Source organism: Carassius gibelio, chromosome A3, assembly GCF_023724105.1.
Source record: "Carassius gibelio isolate Cgi1373 ecotype wild population from Czech Republic chromosome A3, carGib1.2-hapl.c, whole genome shotgun sequence".
Lineage (NCBI taxonomy): Eukaryota > Metazoa > Chordata > Actinopteri > Cypriniformes > Cyprinidae > Carassius > Carassius gibelio.
In genome coordinates, this window is record NC_068373.1 from 3,767,513 (window position 1) to 3,783,137 (window position 15,625).

Sequence of the window (15,625 nt, forward strand, 5' to 3'; positions counted from 1 at the left end):
GATCTCTGAATAATAGCAGGTTTTGCCTGGTTAGTACTTGGATGGAAGACGGCCGGGAAATACCAGTTGCTGTAATATTTTTGGCAATTTTTACTAATTACATAATAATCTTGCAACAAAAAAAAAAAAAAAGAGTAAATGCCCAATCTTTGAATCTAAGGAGGTATGGACCTGTTTAGTGCTTGGATGGGAGACCGCCTCAGAATACCAGTTGCTGTAATATTTTTGGAAATTTGTACTAATTATATAATTATCTTGAAACAAAAAGAGTCAATGCCCAATCTTTGAATCTTAGCAGCTATGGACCTGTTTAGTGTTTGGATGGGAGACCGCCTCGGAAAACCAGGTGCTCTAATATTATTGGAAATTCATTACTAATTATATAATAATCTTTAAAAAAAAAAAAAAAAAAAAAAAAAAAGTCAATGCCCGATCTCTTAATCTTAGCAGGTATTGGCCTGGTTAGTGCTTGGATGGGAGACCGCCTGGGAATACCAGGTGCTTTAAGCTTTAGGGTTTTCTTTCCTACTTATATAATGTACCGGCGATTAGATTGGCTGATCTTTAAATAGCTCTCTCTTTGCAGCAGTCTTCGCTTATGGCCATACCACCCTGGCTATGCCAGATCATGTCTGAGCTCGGAAGCTAAGCAGGTTTGGGCCTGGTTAGTAATTGGATGGGAGACCCCCTGGTAATACCAGTTGCTCTAAGATTTTTGTAAATTTTTCACAAATTATATAATAATCTTGAAAAAAAAAAGAGTCAATGCCCATTCTTTGAATCTTAGCAGTCATGGACCTGTTTAGTGTCTGGATGGGAGACCGCCTCGGAATACCAGGTGCTCTAATATTATTGGAAATTTATTACTAATTATATAATAATCTTAAAAAAAAAAAAAAAAAAAAAAGAGTCAATGCCCGATCTCTTAATCTTAGCAGGTATTGGCCTGGTTAGTGCTTGGATGGGAGACCGCCTGGGAATACCAGGTGCTTTAAGCTTTAGGGTTTTCTTTCCTACTTATATAATGTACCGGCGATTAGATTGACTGATCTTTAAATAGCTCTCTCTTTGCAGCAGTCTTCGCTTATGGCCATACCACCCTGGCTATGCCAGATCATGTCTGAGCTCGGAAGCTAAGCAGGTTTGGGCCTGGTTAGTAATTGGATGGGAGACCCCCTGGTAATACCAGTTGCTTTAAGATTTTTGTAAATTTTTCACAAATTATATAATAATCTTGAAAAAAAAAAGAGTGAATGCCCAATCTTTGAATCTTAGCAGTCATTGACCTGTGTAGTGTTTGGATGGGAGACCCCCTGGTAATACCAGGTGCTCTAATATTATTGGAAATTTATTACTAATTATATAATAATCTTAAAAAAAAGAGCCAATGCCCGATCTCTTAATCTTAGCAGGTATTGGCCTGGTTAGTGCTTGGATGGGAGACCGCCTCGGAATACCAGGTGCTGTAAGCTTTTGGATTTTCATTCCTACTTATATAATGTATGGGCGATTTGATTGGCTGATCTTTAAATAGTCTTCTCTTTGCAGTATCCTTCGCTTGCGACCGTAACAACCTGGCTATGCCTGATCTCGTCTGCTCTCGGAAGCTAAGCAGGTTTGGTCCTGTATAATGTACCGGCGATTAGATTGGCTGATCTTTAAATAGCTCTCTCTTTGCAGCAGTCTTCGCTTATGGCCATTCCACCCTGGCTATGCCAGATCATGTCTGAGCTCGGAAACTAAGCAGGTTTCGGCCTGGTTAGTAATTGGATGGCAGACCCCCTGGTAATACCAGTTGCTTTAAGATTTTTGGAAATTTTTCACAAATTATATAATAATCTTGCAAGAAAAAAAGAAAGGAGTCAATGCCCCATATCTGAATCTTAGCAGGTATGGGCCTGGTTAGTAATTGGATGGGAGACACCCTGGTAATACCAGTTGCTTTAAGATTTTTGGAAATTTTTCACAAATTATATAATAATCTTGAAAAAAAAAAAAAAGTCAATGCCCGATCTCTGAATAATAGCAGGTTTTGCCTGGTTAGTACTTGGATGGAAGACGGCCGGGAAATACCAGTTGCTGTAATATTTTTGGCAATTTTTACTAATTACATAATAATCTTGCAACAAAAAAAAAAAAAAGAGTAAATGCCCAATCTTTGAATCTTAGGAGGTATGGACCTGTTTAGTGCTTGGATGGGAGACCTCCTCAGAATACCAGTTGCTGTAATATTTTTGGAAATTTGTACTAATTATATAATTATCTTGAAACAAAAAGAGTCAATGCCCAATCTTTGAATCTTAGCAGCTATGGACCTGTTTAGTGTTTGGATGGGAGACCGCCTCGGAAAACCAGGTGCTCTAATATTATTGGAAATTCATTACTAATTATATAATAATCTTTAAAAAAAAAAAAAAAAAAAAAAAAAGTCAATGCCCGATCTCTTAATCTTAGCAGGTATTGGCCTGGTTAGTGCTTGGATGGGAGACCGCCTGGGAATACCAGGTGCTTTAAGCTTTAGGGTTTTCTTTCCTACTTATATAATGTACCGGCGATTAGATTGGCTGATCTTTAAATAGCTCTCTCTTTGCAGCAGTCTTCGCTTATGGCCATACCACCCTGGCTATGCCAGATCATGTCTGAGCTCGGAAGCTAAGCAGGTTTGGGCCTGGTTAGTAATTGGATGGGAGACCCCCTGGTAATACCAGTTGCTCTAAGATTTTTGTAAATTTTTCACAAATTATATAATAATCTTGAAAAAAAAAAGAGTCAATGCCCATTCTTTGAATCTTAGCAGTCATGGACCTGTTTAGTGTCTGGATGGGAGACCGCCTCGGAATACCAGGTGCTCTAATATTATTGGAAATTTATTACTAATTATATAATAATCTTAAAAAAAAAAAAAAAAAAAAAAAGAGTCAATGCCCGATCTCTTAATCTTAGCAGGTATTGGCCTGGTTAGTGCTTGGATGGGAGACCGCCTGGGAATACCAGGTGCTTTAAGCTTTAGGGTTTTCTTTCCTACTTATATAATGTACCGGCGATTAGATTGACTGATCTTTAAATAGCTCTCTCTTTGCAGCAGTCTTCGCTTATGGCCATTCCACCCTGGCTATGCCAGATCATGTCTGAGCTCGGAAACTAAGCAGGTTTCGGCCTGGTTAGTAATTGGATGGCAGACCCCCTGGTAATACCAGTTGCTTTAAGATTTTTGGAAATTTTTCACAAATTATATAATAATCTTGCAAGAAAAAAAGAAAGGAGTCAATGCCCCATATCTGAATCTTAGCAGGTATGGGCCTGGTTAGTAATTGGATGGGAGACAACCTGGTAATACCAGTTGCTTTAAGATTTTTGGAAATTTTTCACAAATTATATAATAATCTTGAAAAAAAAAAAAAGTCAATGCCCGATCTCTGAATAATAGCAGGTTTTGCCTGGTTAGTACTTGGATGGAAGACGGCCGGGAAATACCAGTTGCTGTAATATTTTTGGCAATTTTTACTAATTACATAATAATCTTGCAACAAAAAAAAAAAAAAGAGTAAATGCCCAATCTTTGAATCTAAGGAGGTATGGACCTGTTTAGTGCTTGGATGGGAGACCGCCTCAGAATACCAGTTGCTGTAATATTTTTGGAAATTTGTACTAATTATATAATTATCTTGAAACAAAAAGAGTCAATGCCCAATCTTTGAATCTTAGCAGCTATGGACCTGTTTAGTGTTTGGATGGGAGACCGCCTCGGAAAACCAGGTGCTCTAATATTATTGGAAATTCATTACTAATTATATAATAATCTTTAAAAAAAAAAAAAAAAAAAAAAAAAAAAAGTCAATGCCCGATCTCTTAATCTTAGCAGGTATTGGCCTGGTTAGTGCTTGGATGGGAGACCGCCTGGGAATACCAGGTGCTTTAAGCTTTAGGGTTTTCTTTCCTACTTATATAATGTACCGGCGATTAGATTGGCTGATCTTTAAATAGCTCTCTCTTTGCAGCAGTCTTCGCTTATGGCCATACCACCCTGTCTATGCCAGATCATGTCTGAGCTCGGAAGCTAAGCAGGTTTGGGCCTGGTTAGTAATTGGATGGGAGACCCCCTGGTAATACCAGTTGCTTTAAGATTTTTGTAAATTTTTCACAAATTATATAATAATCTTGAAAAAAAAAAGAGTCAATGCCCATTCTTTGAATCTTAGCAGTCATGGACCTGTTTAGTGTCTGGATGGGAGACCGCCTCGGAATACCAGGTGCTCTAATATTATTGGAAATTTATTACTAATTATATAATAATCTTAAAAAAAAAAAAAAAAAAAAGAGTCAATGCCCGATCTCTTAATCTTAGCAGGTATTGGCCTGGTTAGTGCTTGGATGGGAGACCGCCTGGGAATACCAGGTGCTTTAAGCTTTAGGGTTTTCTTTCCTACTTATATAATGTACCGGCGATTAGATTGACTGATCTTTAAATAGCTCTCTCTTTGCAGCAGTCTTCGCTTATGGCCATACCACCCTGGCTATGCCAGATCATGTCTGAGCTCGGAAGCTAAGCAGGTTTGGGCCTGGTTAGTAATTGGATGGGAGACCCCCTGGTAATACCAGTTGCTTTAAGATTTTTGTAAATTTTTCACAAATTATATAATAATCTTGAAAAAAAAAGAGTGAATGCCCATTCTTTGAATCTTAGCAGTCATTGACCTGTGTAGTGTTTGGATGGGAGACCCCCTGGTAATACCAGGTGCTCTAATATTATTGGAAATTTATTACTAATTATATAATAATCTTAAAAAAAAAGAGCCAATGCCCGATCTCTTAATCTTAGCAGGTATTGGCCTGGTTAGTGCTTGGATGGGAGACCGCCTCGGAATACCAGGTGCTGTAAGCTTTTGGATTTTCATTCCTACTTATATAATGTATGGGCGATTTGATTGGCTGATCTTTAAATAGTCTTCTCTTTGCAGTATCCTTCGCTTGCGACCGTAACAACCTGGCTATGCCTGATCTCGTCTGCTCTCGGAAGCTAAGCAGGTTTGGTCCTGTATAATGTACCGGCGATTAGATTGGCTGATCTTTAAATAGCTCTCTCTTTGCAGCAGTCTTCGCTTATGGCCATTCCACCCTGGCTATGCCAGATCATGTCTGAGCTCGGAAACTAAGCAGGTTTCGGCCTGGTTAGTAATTGGATGGCAGACCCCCTGGTAATACCAGTTGCTTTAAGATTTTGGGAAATTTTTCACAAATTATATAATAATCTTGCAAGAAAAAAAGAAAGGAGTCAATGCCCCATATCTGAATCTTAGCATGTATGGGCCTGGTTAGTAATTGGATGGGAGACACCCTGGTAATACCAGTTGCTTTAAGATTTTTGGAAATTTTTCACAAATTATATAATAATCTTGAAAAAAAAAAAAAAAAGTCAATGCCCGATCTCTGAATAATAGCAGGTTTTGCCTGGTTAGTACTTGGATGGAAGACAGCCGGGAAATACCAGTTGCTGTAATATTTTTGGCAATTTTTACTAATTACATAATAATCTTGCAACAAAAAAAAAAAAAAAGAGTAAATGCCCAATCTTTGAATCTTAGGAGGTATGGACCTGTTTAGTGCTTGGATGGGAGACCGCCTCGGAATACCAGTTGCTGTAATATTTTTGGAAATTTGTACTAATTATATAATTATCTTGAAACAAAAAGAGTCAATGCCCAATCTTTGAATCTTAGCAGCTATGGACCTGTTTAGTGTTTGGATGGGAGACCGCCTCGGAAAACCAGGTGCTCTAATATTATTGGAAATTTATTACTAATTATATAATAATCTAAAAAAAAAAAAAAAAAAAAAAAAAAAAGAGTCAATGCCCGATCTCTTAATCTTAGCAGGTATTGGCCTGGTTAGTGCTTGGATGGGAGACCGCCTGGGAATACCAGGTGCTTTAAGCTTTAGGGTTTTCTTTCCTACTTATATTAGATTGGCTGATCTTTAAATAGCTCTTTCTTTGCAGCAGTCTTCGCTTATGGCCATACCACCCTGTCTATGCCAGATCATGTCTGAGCTCGGAAGCTAAGCAGGTTTGGGCCTGGTTAGTAATTGGATGGGAGACCCCCTGGTAATACCAGTTGCTTTAAGATTTTTGTAAATTTTTCACAAATTATATAATAATCTTGAAAAAAAAAAGAGTCAATGCCCATTCTTTGAATCTTAGCAGTCATGGACCTGTTTAGTGTCTGGATGGGAGACCGCCTCGGAATACCAGGTGCTCTAATATTATTGGAAATTTATTACTAATTATATAATAATCTTAAAAAAAAAAAAAAAAAAAAGAGTCAATGCCCGATCTCTTAATCTTAGCAGGTATTGGCCTGGTTAGTGCTTGGATGGGAGACCGCCTGGGAATACCAGGTGCTTTAAGCTTTAGGGTTTTCTTTCCTACTTATATTAGATTGGCTGATCTTTAAATAGCTCTCTCTTTGCAGCAGTCTTCGCTTATGGCCATACCACCCTGTCTATGCCAGATCATGTCTGAGCTCGGAAGCTAAGCAGGTTTGGGCCTGGTTAGTAATTGGATGGGAGACCCCCTGGTAATACCAGTTGCTTTAAGATTTTTGTAAATTTTTCACAAATTATATAATAATCTTGAAAAAAAAAAGAGTCAATGCCCATTCTTTGAATCTTAGCAGTCATGGACCTGTTTAGTGTCTGGATGGGAGACCGCCTCGGAATACCAGGTGCTCTAATATTATTGGAAATTTATTACTAATTATATAATAATCTTAAAAAAAAAAAAAAAAAAAAAAGAGTCAATGCCCGATCTCTTAATCTTAGCAGGTATTGGCCTGGTTAGTGCTTGGATGGGAGACCGCCTGGGAATACCAGGTGCTTTAAGCTTTAGGGTTTTCTTTCCTACTTATATTAGATTGGCTGATCTTTAAATAGCTCTCTCTTTGCAGCAGTCTTCGCTTATGGCCATACCACCCTGTCTATGCCAGATCATGTCTGAGCTCGGAAGCTAAGCAGGTTTGGGCCTGGTTAGTAATTGGATGGGAGACCCCCTGGTAATACCAGTTGCTTTAAGATTTTTGTAAATTTTTCACAAATTATATAATAATCTTGAAAAAAAAAAGAGTCAATGCCCATTCTTTGAATCTTAGCAGTCATGGACCTGTTTAGTGTCTGGATGGGAGACCGCCTCGGAATACCAGGTGCTTTAACCCTCTGGAGTCGAAGGGTATTTTTGGGGCCTGGAGAAGTTTTGTCATGCCCTGATATTTGTGCTTTTTTCAGTTTCTTATAAATATCTAAATGGGTAAAGTCTAATATCACTGTAATCAGCACAAACTGGGCTATAATAATATGTGAAATGCATGCATGTACATGATTGTATTTTTGAGAAAAAAAATGTTATGCATGGTTAGTGAAAAACTAAAAATGTTAAGTCACTTGAATAAGGCAATAAAACACATACATAAAATTGGTTGCCGGAAAAGTTGAGAACTGGAGCTTGTAGCCTAGAATTTTTCTTTCTAAATTATGTGAAAATCATCTTGTTTACTCATTCACAGAAAACAATATATTGATTTAAATTTTCTAAAACACTTTTTGTTGGTAAAAGTCATATGCGAGTAGGCGTCAACTACCATGAATATCATTGTGATTTACACCTGAGAAGACAAAGGCCTGCATAATGAGCTGCATAATGAGCCTCTCATTCAACTGTGCCACTCTGAGGGAGGACTTACAAGAAAGAATGTGAGAACAAAATAAATGTATATAATTTTATGTTTGTAGTTTATTAAGAATATATTTAATTATCCCACAACATAATTTAATATCCACTTGGGGGAGCAGTTAAACAGTTTATTAGGGACAATCAAAGCTTACTTTCAAACACATTTTTTGGCATCCTTACTCCAGTCATACAATCCTTCAGAAATCCTTTTAACAATCTTATTTTCTACCAAATAAACCCCATTTATTATTATCATTATTATTATTATTAATGTTGAAAAGAGCTGAGAATATTTTTCAGGTTTTTTTAGGGGGAATAAATCGAAAGAACTGCATTGTTTTTACATTTGTTAGAGTTATCTCTATTTGTCACATTTATATTATTTACATCAAGCTTTTGAATGGTATAGTATTGTATATTGTTATTTAAACTTAATAATGTTTCACTTGATTATACATTTAGTCAGGAATTATAGTTTGGAAAAAGTCTGACTAGTAAAATGTTTACACTTTATGTGAAAACAGATAAATAAAAAGAGACTTACTCATGTTTATGATCCCTGTTGAATAAAGTGCTTCATTCTTTTTTCTGAGGAAATCCATTTCTCAAATCCTCAACCACATCACATCTTTTTGGGGTGAATTATGTCTTATTCCTCTCATCGCGAAGCAAACAGTAAAATAAAATAAAAACTCGAAGAACAGTCTGGCTGCTTTTTCTTCTGTGTGGGCGTATTCAAGCCGCGCGCTTCAGTTTGAATCTGAATAGCGTGTTCAGCGCGGGGGCGTGGTCACATTACATATAATGAGCGGAGATATGAAAAATAGACATCGCGTTGTTTACATATGGATTACTTTATCTCAGAATATTTGTTTTCGGCAGCACTTGTTTAGTTTAAAAGTAGACATTTTAGACTTTCTATAGATATCTCTCTCATGTCTCTTCGTTGAGTATTCACGGAGTTACAGTTCATTTTAATGACGTGTTTGTACATGACGATCAGCGGAGACAAAGACTGCAGACAGCGCACTTTGTTTGTTATCTTTAATTTATAAGTGCACAAAGGTTCTTTGTTATTATGTCTGTATCCAAAAAAAACTAGACCCTTTACAGATTCGATTGATGTATTGCTCTTATCTGTACGATTAAAACTGAGAGTGTAATTTAAGTTCTTTTCGGGGTTATCAGGGGAAAATGACTCAAAACGCATATATGCGTTAATCGACTCGAAAGGGTTAAGCTTTAGGGTTTTCTTTCCTACTTATATAATGTACCGGCGATTAGATTGACTGATCTTTAAATAGCTCTCTCTTTGCAGCAGTCTTCGCTTATGGCCATACCACCCTGGCTATGCCAGATCATGTCTGAGCTCGGAAGCTAAGCAGGTTTGGGCCTGGTTAGTAATTGGATGGGAGACCCCCTGGTAATACCAGTTGCTCTAAGATTTTTGTAAATTTTTCACAAATTATATAATAATCTTGAAAAAAAAAAGAGTCAATGCCCATTCTTTGAATCTTAGCAGTCATGGACCTGTTTAGTGTCTGGATGGGAGACCGCCTGGTAATACCAGGTGCTCTAATATTATTGGAAATTTATTACTAATTATATAATAATCTTAAAAAAAAAGAGCCAATGCCCGATCTCTTAATCTTAGCAGGTATTGGCCTGGTTAGTGCTTGGATGGGAGACCGCCTCGGAATACCAGGTGCTGTAAGCTTTTGGATTTTCATTCCTACTTATATAATGTATGGGCGATTTGATTGGCTGATCTTTAAATAGTCTTCTCTTTGCAGTATCCTTCGCTTGCGACCGTAACAACCTGGCTATGCCTGATCTCGTCTGCTCTCGGAAGCTAAGCAGGTTTGGTCCTGTATAATGTACCGGCGATTAGATTGGCTGATCTTTAAATAGCTCTCTCTTTGCAGCAGTCTTCGCTTATGGCCATTCCACCCTGGCTATGCCAGATCATGTCTGAGCTCGGAAACTAAGCAGGTTTCGGCCTGGTTAGTAATTGGATGGCAGACCCCCTGGTAATACCAGTTGCTTTAAGATTTTTGGAAATTTTTCACAAATTATATAATAATCTTGCAAGAAAAAAAGAAAGGAGTCAATGCCCCATATCTGAATCTTAGCAGGTATGGGCCTGGTTAGTAATTGGATGGGAGACAACCTGGTAATACCAGTTGCTTTAAGATTTTTGGAAATTTTTCACAAATTATATAATAATCTTGAAAAAAAAAAAAAGTCAATGCCCGATCTCTGAATAATAGCAGGTTTTGCCTGGTTAGTACTTGGATGGAAGACGGCCGGGAAATACCAGTTGCTGTAATATTTTTGGCAATTTTTACTAATTACATAATAATCTTGCAACAAAAAAAAAAAAAAAGAGTAAATGCCCAATCTTTGAATCTAAGGAGGTATGGACCTGTTTAGTGCTTGGATGGGAGACCGCCTCAGAATACCAGTTGCTGTAATATTTTTGGAAATTTGTACTAATTATATAATTATCTTGAAACAAAAAGAGTCAATGCCCAATCTTTGAATCTTAGCAGCTATGGACCTGTTTAGTGTTTGGATGGGAGACCGCCTCGGAAAACCAGGTGCTCTAATATTATTGGAAATTCATTACTAATTATATAATAATCTTTAAAAAAAAAAAAAAAAAAAAAAAAAAAAGTCAATGCCCGATCTCTTAATCTTAGCAGGTATTGGCCTGGTTAGTGCTTGGATGGGAGACCGCCTGGGAATACCAGGTGCTTTAAGCTTTAGGGTTTTCTTTCCTACTTATATAATGTACCGGCGATTAGATTGGCTGATCTTTAAATAGCTCTCTCTTTGCAGCAGTCTTCGCTTATGGCCATACCACCCTGGCTATGCCAGATCATGTCTGAGCTCGGAAGCTAAGCAGGTTTGGGCCTGGTTAGTAATTGGATGGGAGACCCCCTGGTAATACCAGTTGCTCTAAGATTTTTGTAAATTTTTCACAAATTATATAATAATCTTGAAAAAAAAAAGAGTCAATGCCCATTCTTTGAATCTTAGCAGTCATGGACCTGTTTAGTGTCTGGATGGGAGACCGCCTCGGAATACCAGGTGCTCTAATATTATTGGAAATTTATTACTAATTATATAATAATCTTAAAAAAAAAAAAAAAAAAAAAAGAGTCAATGCCCGATCTCTTAATCTTAGCAGGTATTGGCCTGGTTAGTGCTTGGATGGGAGACCGCCTGGGAATACCAGGTGCTTTAAGCTTTAGGGTTTTCTTTCCTACTTATATAATGTACCGGCGATTAGATTGACTGATCTTTAAATAGCTCTCTCTTTGCAGCAGTCTTCGCTTATGGCCATACCACCCTGGCTATGCCAGATCATGTCTGAGCTCGGAAGCTAAGCAGGTTTGGGCCTGGTTAGTAATTGGATGGGAGACCCCCTGGTAATACCAGTTGCTTTAAGATTTTTGTAAATTTTTCACAAATTATATAATAATCTTGAAAAAAAAAAGAGTGAATGCCCAATCTTTGAATCTTAGCAGTCATTGACCTGTGTAGTGTTTGGATGGGAGACCCCCTGGTAATACCAGGTGCTCTAATATTATTGGAAATTTATTACTAATTATATAATAATCTTAAAAAAAAGAGCCAATGCCCGATCTCTTAATCTTAGCAGGTATTGGCCTGGTTAGTGCTTGGATGGGAGACCGCCTCGGAATACCAGGTGCTGTAAGCTTTTGGATTTTCATTCCTACTTATATAATGTATGGGCGATTTGATTGGCTGATCTTTAAATAGTCTTCTCTTTGCAGTATCCTTCGCTTGCGACCGTAACAACCTGGCTATGCCTGATCTCGTCTGCTCTCGGAAGCTAAGCAGGTTTGGTCCTGTATAATGTACCGGCGATTAGATTGGCTGATCTTTAAATAGCTCTCTCTTTGCAGCAGTCTTCGCTTATGGCCATTCCACCCTGGCTATGCCAGATCATGTCTGAGCTCGGAAACTAAGCAGGTTTCGGCCTGGTTAGTAATTGGATGGCAGACCCCCTGGTAATACCAGTTGCTTTAAGATTTTTGGAAATTTTTCACAAATTATATAATAATCTTGCAAGAAAAAAAGAAAGGAGTCAATGCCCCATATCTGAATCTTAGCAGGTATGGGCCTGGTTAGTAATTGGATGGGAGACACCCTGGTAATACCAGTTGCTTTAAGATTTTTGGAAATTTTTCACAAATTATATAATAATCTTGAAAAAAAAAAAAAAAGTCAATGCCCGATCTCTGAATAATAGCAGGTTTTGCCTGGTTAGTACTTGGATGGAAGACGGCCGGGAAATACCAGTTGCTGTAATATTTTTGGCAATTTTTACTAATTACATAATAATCTTGCAACAAAAAAAAAAAAAGAGTAAATGCCCAATCTTTGAATCTTAGGAGGTATGGACCTGTTTAGTGCTTGGATGGGAGACCTCCTCAGAATACCAGTTGCTGTAATATTTTTGGAAATTTGTACTAATTATATAATTATCTTGAAACAAAAAGAGTCAATGCCCAATCTTTGAATCTTAGCAGCTATGGACCTGTTTAGTGTTTGGATGGGAGACCGCCTCGGAAAACCAGGTGCTCTAATATTATTGGAAATTCATTACTAATTATATAATAATCTTTAAAAAAAAAAAAAAAAAAAAAAAAAGTCAATGCCCGATCTCTTAATCTTAGCAGGTATTGGCCTGGTTAGTGCTTGGATGGGAGACCGCCTGGGAATACCAGGTGCTTTAAGCTTTAGGGTTTTCTTTCCTACTTATATAATGTACCGGCGATTAGATTGGCTGATCTTTAAATAGCTCTCTCTTTGCAGCAGTCTTCGCTTATGGCCATACCACCCTGGCTATGCCAGATCATGTCTGAGCTCGGAAGCTAAGCAGGTTTGGGCCTGGTTAGTAATTGGATGGGAGACCCCCTGGTAATACCAGTTGCTCTAAGATTTTTGTAAATTTTTCACAAATTATATAATAATCTTGAAAAAAAAAAGAGTCAATGCCCATTCTTTGAATCTTAGCAGTCATGGACCTGTTTAGTGTCTGGATGGGAGACCGCCTCGGAATACCAGGTGCTCTAATATTATTGGAAATTTATTACTAATTATATAATAATCTTAAAAAAAAAAAAAAAAAAAAAAAGAGTCAATGCCCGATCTCTTAATCTTAGCAGGTATTGGCCTGGTTAGTGCTTGGATGGGAGACCGCCTGGGAATACCAGGTGCTTTAAGCTTTAGGGTTTTCTTTCCTACTTATATAATGTACCGGCGATTAGATTGACTGATCTTTAAATAGCTCTCTCTTTGCAGCAGTCTTCGCTTATGGCCATTCCACCCTGGCTATGCCAGATCATGTCTGAGCTCGGAAACTAAGCAGGTTTCGGCCTGGTTAGTAATTGGATGGCAGACCCCCTGGTAATACCAGTTGCTTTAAGATTTTTGGAAATTTTTCACAAATTATATAATAATCTTGCAAGAAAAAAAGAAAGGAGTCAATGCCCCATATCTGAATCTTAGCAGGTATGGGCCTGGTTAGTAATTGGATGGGAGACACCCTGGTAATACCAGTTGCTTTAAGATTTTTGGAAATTTTTCACAAATTATATAATAATCTTGAAAAAAAAAAAAAGTCAATGCCCGATCTCTGAATAATAGCAGGTTTTGCCTGGTTAGTACTTGGATGGAAGACGGCCGGGAAATACCAGTTGCTGTAATATTTTTGGCAATTTTTACTAATTACATAATAATCTTGCAACAAAAAAAAAAAAAAAGAGTAAATGCCCAATCTTTGAATCTAAGGAGGTATGGACCTGTTTAGTGCTTGGATGGGAGACCGCCTCAGAATACCAGTTGCTGTAATATTTTTGGAAATTTGTACTAATTATATAATTATCTTGAAACAAAAAGAGTCAATGCCCAATCTTTGAATCTTAGCAGCTATGGACCTGTTTAGTGTTTGGATGGGAGACCGCCTCGGAAAACCAGGTGCTCTAATATTATTGGAAATTCATTACTAATTATATAATAATCTTTAAAAAAAAAAAAAAAAAAAAAAAAAAAGTCAATGCCCGATCTCTTAATCTTAGCAGGTATTGGCCTGGTTAGTGCTTGGATGGGAGACCGCCTGGGAATACCAGGTGCTTTAAGCTTTAGGGTTTTCTTTCCTACTTATATAATGTACCGGCGATTAGATTGGCTGATCTTTAAATAGCTCTCTCTTTGCAGCAGTCTTCGCTTATGGCCATACCACCCTGGCTATGCCAGATCATGTCTGAGCTCGGAAGCTAAGCAGGTTTGGGCCTGGTTAGTAATTGGATGGGAGACCCCCTGGTAATACCAGTTGCTCTAAGATTTTTGTAAATTTTTCACAAATTATATAATAATCTTGAAAAAAAAAGAGTCAATGCCCATTCTTTGAATCTTAGCAGTCATGGACCTGTTTAGTGTCTGGATGGGAGACCGCCTCGGAATACCAGGTGCTCTAATATTATTGGAAATTTATTACTAATTATATAATAATCTTAAAAAAAAAAAAAAAAAAAAAAGAGTCAATGCCCGATCTCTTAATCTTAGCAGGTATTGGCCTGGTTAGTGCTTGGATGGGAGACCGCCTGGGAATACCAGGTGCTTTAAGCTTTAGGGTTTTCTTTCCTACTTATATAATGTACCGGCGATTAGATTGACTGATCTTTAAATAGCTCTCTCTTTGCAGCAGTCTTCGCTTATGGCCATACCACCCTGGCTATGCCAGATCATGTCTGAGCTCGGAAGCTAAGCAGGTTTGGGCCTGGTTAGTAATTGGATGGGAGACCCCCTGGTAATACCAGTTGCTTTAAGATTTTTGTAAATTTTTCACAAATTATATAATAATCTTGAAAAAAAAAAGAGTGAATGCCCAATCTTTGAATCTTAGCAGTCATTGACCTGTGTAGTGTTTGGATGGGAGACCCCCTGGTAATACCAGGTGCTCTAATATTATTGGAAATTTATTACTAATTATATAATAATCTTAAAAAAAAGAGCCAATGCCCGATCTCTTAATCTTAGCAGGTATTGGCCTGGTTAGTGCTTGGATGGGAGACCGCCTCGGAATACCAGGTGCTGTAAGCTTTTGGATTTTCATTCCTACTTATATAATGTATGGGCGATTTGATTGGCTGATCTTTAAATAGTCTTCTCTTTGCAGTATCCTTCGCTTGCGACCGTAACAACCTGGCTATGCCTGATCTCGTCTGCTCTCGGAAGCTAAGCAGGTTTGGTCCTGTATAATGTACCGGCGATTAGATTGGCTGATCTTTAAATAGCTCTCTCTTTGCAGCAGTCTTCGCTTATGGCCATTCCACCCTGGCTATGCCAGATCATGTCTGAGCTCGGAAACTAAGCAGGTTTCGGCCTGGTTAGTAATTGGATGGCAGACCCCCTGGTAATACCAGTTGCTTTAAGATTTTTGGAAATTTTTCACAAATTATATAATAATCTTGCAAGAAAAAAAGAAAGGAGTCAATGCCCCATATCTGAATCTTAGCAGGTATGGGCCTGGTTAGTAATTGGATGGGAGACACCCTGGTAATACCAGTTGCTTTAAGATTTTTGGAAATTTTTCACAAATTATATAATAATCTTGAAAAAAAAAAAAAAAGTCAATGCCCGATCTCTGAATAATAGCAGGTTTTGCCTGGTTAGTACTTGGATGGAAGACGGCCGGGAAATACCAGTTGCTGTAATATTTTTGGCAATTTTTACTAATTACATAATAATCTTGCAACAAAAAAAAAAAAAGAGTAAATGCCCAATCTTTGAATCTTAGGAGGTATGGACCTGTTTAGTGCTTGGATGGGAGACCTCCTCAGAATACCAGTTGCTGTAATATTTTTGGAA

At 37.7% G+C, this 15,625-nt stretch overlaps 14 pseudogenes; all 14 read left to right on the forward strand.

Moving 5' to 3' along the window:
* Window positions 1–594: 594 nt before the first annotated feature.
* Window positions 595–713, forward strand: LOC127959010 (uncharacterized; annotated as a pseudogene).
* A 369-nt stretch (window positions 714–1,082) lies between these two features.
* Window positions 1,083–1,201, forward strand: LOC127966417 (uncharacterized; annotated as a pseudogene).
* Window positions 1,202–2,601: 1,400 nt separating this feature from the next.
* On the forward strand, window positions 2,602–2,720 carry LOC127959016 (uncharacterized; annotated as a pseudogene).
* A 1,286-nt stretch (window positions 2,721–4,006) lies between these two features.
* LOC127960890 (uncharacterized) lies at window positions 4,007–4,125 on the forward strand (annotated as a pseudogene).
* Window positions 4,126–4,492: 367 nt separating this feature from the next.
* On the forward strand, window positions 4,493–4,611 carry LOC127966422 (uncharacterized; annotated as a pseudogene).
* A 1,392-nt stretch (window positions 4,612–6,003) lies between these two features.
* Window positions 6,004–6,122, forward strand: LOC127960901 (uncharacterized; annotated as a pseudogene).
* A 353-nt stretch (window positions 6,123–6,475) lies between these two features.
* On the forward strand, window positions 6,476–6,594 carry LOC127960913 (uncharacterized; annotated as a pseudogene).
* A 355-nt stretch (window positions 6,595–6,949) lies between these two features.
* LOC127960924 (uncharacterized) lies at window positions 6,950–7,068 on the forward strand (annotated as a pseudogene).
* A 1,978-nt stretch (window positions 7,069–9,046) lies between these two features.
* Window positions 9,047–9,165, forward strand: LOC127959019 (uncharacterized; annotated as a pseudogene).
* A 1,404-nt stretch (window positions 9,166–10,569) lies between these two features.
* LOC127959025 (uncharacterized) lies at window positions 10,570–10,688 on the forward strand (annotated as a pseudogene).
* A 369-nt stretch (window positions 10,689–11,057) lies between these two features.
* On the forward strand, window positions 11,058–11,176 carry LOC127966427 (uncharacterized; annotated as a pseudogene).
* A 1,400-nt stretch (window positions 11,177–12,576) lies between these two features.
* LOC127959031 (uncharacterized) lies at window positions 12,577–12,695 on the forward strand (annotated as a pseudogene).
* A 1,285-nt stretch (window positions 12,696–13,980) lies between these two features.
* Window positions 13,981–14,099, forward strand: LOC127959037 (uncharacterized; annotated as a pseudogene).
* Window positions 14,100–14,467: 368 nt separating this feature from the next.
* LOC127957221 (uncharacterized) lies at window positions 14,468–14,586 on the forward strand (annotated as a pseudogene).
* Window positions 14,587–15,625: the final 1,039 nt, after the last annotated feature.